A 6000-nucleotide genomic window follows, 5' to 3' on the forward strand; every position below is an offset into this window, starting at 1 on the left:
AATTATTCCGTTTCCATGGAGCGGCGCTAGTTTCGGCGCGGTTTCGCAGTAATGGCGGTTGTGAAACTTGTAGAACATTGCCGAAATGGAGATCGCATCCTTGTACAGCCATTATCGAGCTGCAGTTCAAAAAGTGCTAGAAAACAAACAGAGCTGCAGTATTCCTACTCGACACTGTACCCAAATGCCAGAAGGACACCCCTCACGCAGATGTACATCTTAATCACTACGCTGCACTAAAAGGTTTCCTGACACCACATTCAATTTTACAAGGCACAGCTGTTGTAGCAGACCCTGAAGAACACGGCCATGCTACGTAGTATATTCATTCATACTTCATCTGTGACCCCAAATACACCAACCGAGAAAAAGAGATACCGTTTTCTCTACTGGAAGAGAAGGAAAAAAACTCTGAAAATTCAATATCGAAAACATGTCCTCTAAAATTGTGTCTCAGTGGTTCCCATTCTAGATGTCATTAATCCTGAGGGGCAAAAAGAAATCTTCTGAGGGATGAAAACAAGAAGGTTCTATTGGGTTTCCGTTACGATATTATTTTTTAAAGATCGTTACTATTTTCACTACTTCTTAAGACTGTGTTACCGGTTGCATAAGTTACCAATAACTACTATATTTTTTCAAATATCGGCATTAACGCTTGACACTGTGGCGTAGATTACAGTTTGTGAAACGAATGTATGAAAAACATCTTCCTCACATACGATATTGCTTTGCCTTTGTTGATCAGAAGTAAGACTATACATATACCTTCGAATATACATTTTATGTATTTCATAATAGCTGTAGTCGCTGTAGTGCCTGTTCCTTCGGAAATGCATACATTTCCAAAGGAACATTGCATCGTATTTCTGAACAACATTGGTACTGCAGTATCGTATTTATCTGCCGACACCTGGCAAGCTGGCGGAGCGGTTCTAGACGCTTCCGTCCGGAACCGCGCTGCTGATACGGTCGCAGTAGTTCTAAGTCTAGGGGACTGATGACCTCATATGTTAAATCCCCTAGTGCTTAGAGCCATTTTTTGAACCTGGCAACAGACTTTCAATTGATATGACTCCCATGTACGTGAATATACATGATGGATGTAATAGTGCAGGTCCGCAGCCCGTGGTCGTGCGGTAGCGTTCTCGCTTCCCACGCCCGGGTTCCCGGGTTCCCGGGTTCGATTCCCGGCAGGGTCAGGGATTTTCTCTGCCTCGTGATGACTGGGTGTTGTGTGATGTCCTTAGGTTAGTTAGGTTTAAGTAGTTCTAAGTTCTAGGGGACTGATGACCATAGATGTTAAGTCCCATAGTGCTCAGAGCCATAACTTGCCATAATAGTGCAGACTGTAGACACATGGTTCGAGTCAGGTCGTGTAACGTGCTCGGATAGCTTAATGATAAGGCGACTGCTCTCGATAAGAGGGAAATCCGTGTTAGAGTCCCGGCAGGGCACCAATATTCACTTTCGCAACTGCTAGTACACCTCATGTCTTCCTCACATAGTCTATCCACTACATACATGCTTTGTACTGTATACTGTGCGTCTATGATAGCAAATTTGGGACATTTTCGTCATATATGCTAAAATAGCTCTCGAAAATAGCTCCTCTGAGTTGCAGGTAGTTCCTTCAGTGGACCAGAAATTCCTTCATTATTCACCTCACAACACAGAAAGCAACTAATTGACAGCACAACACAGTTACTATGTAATGTCTACAATCTGAGCGTAGGGCCGACACAGTATTATTATTATTAGTGGCAGTGGTAAGATACAAAGCTTTGGCCTTCTGAAGCCTCAGAGTTTTATAAGTTCACAAATAAAGACTCCAGCAATTAAATAATTTACGAGCAGTGAGTATAATGCGCGCATTTTAATGTGGTTGATTTTAAATGGGGTGTAGTATATAGGTGAAGCAAGTGTTGCTAGGGAGAGGAGTGGCGAAGAGGAAGCATGTTTTGTAACAAGTGTCTGTCCTCAGTGTGGACAGGTAGCTTTCTTTTCTGAGAAGGAGTTGTAGGTAGCAGTTTCGATACGCTAAGAATTGCTTCATTGTTCTACAAAACAAAATGTTCAAATGTGTGTGAAATCTTATGGGACTTAACTACTAAGGTCATCTGTCCCTAAGCTTACACACTACTTAACCTAAATTATCCTAAGGACAAACACACACACCCATGCCCGAGGGAGGACTCGAACCTCCGCCGCGACCAGCCGCACAGTCCATGAATGTAGCGCCTTAGATCGCTCGGCTAATCCCGCGCGGCATTGTTCTACAAAAAAAGTCGTTAGAAATAAACAGTACCAATGTCTCACTGACTCATTAGTTCGTGGCTCGATAAAACACCTATAAAAACTAAATATCATTTATCTTTCGTCATTTTAAAAATGAAAGTGTTCAAAGAAAACCCTTTTCATTCTATAGTTAGGCGCTAAAGTTAATGATGTGGATGGAGGGGGCCGGGGATACTAGGTCGGGGGTAATTGTCTCAGGAATGTTGGGAATCACTACGTATCGAGTACGACACAACACATTATGCTGTCATAGAGTTACGATTCCCGCAGTTCATTTGCCATGGTTGCAGAGCAAAGAGTCGAAGTGGGGAGACGAGGACCATCTTCCTTCACTCTTAGATTAGATTTACTTTCATTCCAATTGATCCGTAGCGAGGAGGTCCTCCAGGATGTAGAACATGTCAGAAAAACAACAATACATGACAAATATTTACAACTAAAACAAACAAGCTAATGTACCATTCTACAGGTCCCAAGTGGAATGATCGTCATTTTTTAATGAACACTATATGAAAGAGTCATTTTACAAATACTAATGCACTGAATTTAAAATAAAAAAAGTTTTATTTATAAGGTAATAAACGTGTAATACAACTACTATAATACACATTACTGCACTGAAATGGTGCAGAAGTTAGATTGTACTTACACACACACACACACACACACACACACACACACACACACAGTCGGTTCTACCGGCCAAACCGAGGGTTTTGGTGGAACGCTTCACAGATTCGCCTTATCGAAAACTTGCCCTTTGCTACACTTTACCCACATGATTAAAATAATGAACCGGTGTATTAGAGTTTCAAAGTTATTTTTATGCGGACGAAGACACAGAAAGCATTCCAACGTTGATAGCGTGCATTATATCTCCACGGCTGTCTTACCTGTGAGGGCAACGTGGCCTGTTGCAGAGATCCCGGTATCGGTCGCACTGGTGATTGTGGCCACTGGCGGCTGTAGCAGGAGGCAGATATAGTGCGTGCGGCAGCGGTTGTGAGTTTCGCCAGGTGGCTACTGTACCGTGGCGCAGACAAGGAAGAGGGTCACCGAGATGCGACAGCCACGCGTTGCAACCTCGTCTCGTAAGCCCCTAAATCTGCGTTTCGGTATATCTTGTGCAGCCAAGTGGTTACACAGACCTAGAAATCTCGTGATGCAGCGAACCTGTTCTGGCAAAAGGGTGTGGCCACTTCGGAATTCTTCTCTTCTTTGTCAGTCAGTTGGCGGACCGAATAAATATGTAATCTAACGCATTAGACAAAAAACATTAAATGTTCAAATAAGAGACGGCATTATTCATAGAGTGCTAATGAAAGGAAGAACCTAGGGAATATACAATTTAAAAAATAAAGATAAGAAAAGAAGAAGAAGAACGATGTAGCACGAAGGAATTATTCGAATGGGACGGAAATAAATTCTTAAGTAATAGAACCCAGTACGTTGTCCTCGATGGTGAGTGTTCATCGGAGGTGAGGGTATCATCTGGAGTGCCCCGGGAAGTGTGGTTGGTCCGCTGTTGTTTTATATCTACATAAATGATCTTTCGGATAGGGTGGATAGCAATGTGCGGCTGTTTGCTGATGATGCTGTGGTGTACGGGAAGGTGTCGTCATTGAGTGACTGTAGGAGGATACAAGATGACTTGGACAGGATTTGTGATTGGTGTAAAGAACGGCAGCTAACTCTAAATATAGATAAATGTAAATTAATGCAGATGAATAGGAAAAAGAATCCCGTAATGTTTGAATACTCCATTAATAGTGTAGCGCTTGACGCAGTCACGTCGATTAAATATTTGGGCGTAATATCGCAGAGCGATATGAAGTGGGATAAGCATGTAACGGCAGTTGTGGGGAAGGTGGATAATCGTCCTCGGTTTATTAGTATAATTTTGGGAAGATGTGGTTCATCTGCAAAGGAGACAGCTTATAAAACACTAATACGACCTATTCTTGAGTACTGCTCGAGCGTTTGGGATCCCTATCAGGTCGGATTCAGGGAGGACATAGAAGCAATTCAGAAGCGGACTGCTGGGTTTGTTACTGGTAGGTTTGATCATCACGCGAGTGTTCAGGAACTCGGGTGGGAGTCTCTGGAGGAAAGGAGGCGTTCTTTTCGTGAATCGCTACTGAGGAAATTTAGAGAACCAGCATTTGAGGCTGACTGCAGTATAATTTTACTGCCGCCAACTTACATTTCGCGGAAAGACCACAAAGATAAGATAAGAGAGATGAGGGCTCGTACAGAGGCATATAGGCAGTCATTTTTCCCTCGTTCTTTTTGGGAGTGGAACAGGGTGAGAAGATGCTAGTTGTGGTACGAGGTACCCTCCGCCACGCACCGTATGGTGGATTGCGGAGTATGTATGTAGATGTAGGTAGGTGTGATGTACCTATACAGACATTTCAGAAAAATTGGAGACTTTATCCAAGAGAAAGGGTTTCCCAAATTGAACAATTCAATAAAGCGTTGGCCCTTCTCTAGCTCTTATACAAACTGTCGGCTTGGCTTTGATTGACAGAGTTGTTGATGTCCTCCTGAAAGATATTGTGACAAATTCCCTCCAGTTGCGCGTTAGATAGTCAAAATCCCGAGATAGTTGGAGGGGAGAGACGGTTACGTATAATATTCCATACGTTCTGAACTGGAATGACGTTCGGCAACCTTGCTGGCCAAGGTGGGGTTTGGCAAGCACGAGGGCAAGTGGCAGAAACTCTCGCCGTGTGTGGGCGGGCATTATCTTACTGAAATGGGAGCCCAGAATGGATTTCCATGAAGGGCAACAAAACGGGACGTAAATTGTTGTGGATGTGCCGCTATGCTGTACAAATTCGTACTATGAAAGGAACTGGCACCCTGGAACATCACTTCTGGTTGTCGGGCCGTATGGAGGGCGACATCCCACCTCTGTCCTGGGCCTCTCCGGACTCGTCTTTCGCCTGGAAGCTCACTGACTGAAGCAGAACTGTCTTTAGTGATGAGGACCGCTTCGAACTGAGCACCGATAACCAACGAAGACGTGATTGTCTTCGTCCTTACCAAATCCCATCCTGGCTAGCAAGGTCGCCGGATCTCTCCCTAATCGAGGACATTTATGATTTTGACGATTTAAAGCGCCAGTTGCACAGAATTTGGCACGGTGTCCCTCAGGAGGACATCCAACAACTCGGCCAATCAATGCCAAGCTAGATAATTGTTTGCATAAGGGAGAGAATAAATAATGAATAAGAAAACAGGAATGCGGGTAGGCTACTATAAACTGCATAGTGAACCCATTATTGTGGCCGAGATAGATACGAAACCCACGCCTACCACAGTAGTACAAGTTTATATGACGACTAGCTCCGCAGATGATGAAGAGATTGATGAAATGTATGATGAGATAAAAGAAATTATTCAAATAGTGAAGGGAGACGAAAATTTAATAGTCATGGGTGACTGGAATTCGATAGTAGGAAAAGGAAGAGAAGGAATCGTAGTAGGTGAATATGGAATGGGGGTGGGGAATGAAAGAGGAAGCCGCCTGGTAGGATTTTAAACAGAGCATAGCTTAATCATAGCTAACACTTGGTTCAAGAATCATAAAAGAAGATTGTATACATGGAAGAAGCCTGGAGATACTGACAGGTTACAAATAGATTATATAATGGTCAGACAGAGATGTAGGAACCAGGTTTTAAATTGTAAGACATT

Source organism: Schistocerca americana, chromosome 2, assembly GCF_021461395.2.
Source record: "Schistocerca americana isolate TAMUIC-IGC-003095 chromosome 2, iqSchAmer2.1, whole genome shotgun sequence".
In the NCBI taxonomy this organism is placed as follows: Eukaryota; Metazoa; Arthropoda; class Insecta; order Orthoptera; family Acrididae; genus Schistocerca; species Schistocerca americana.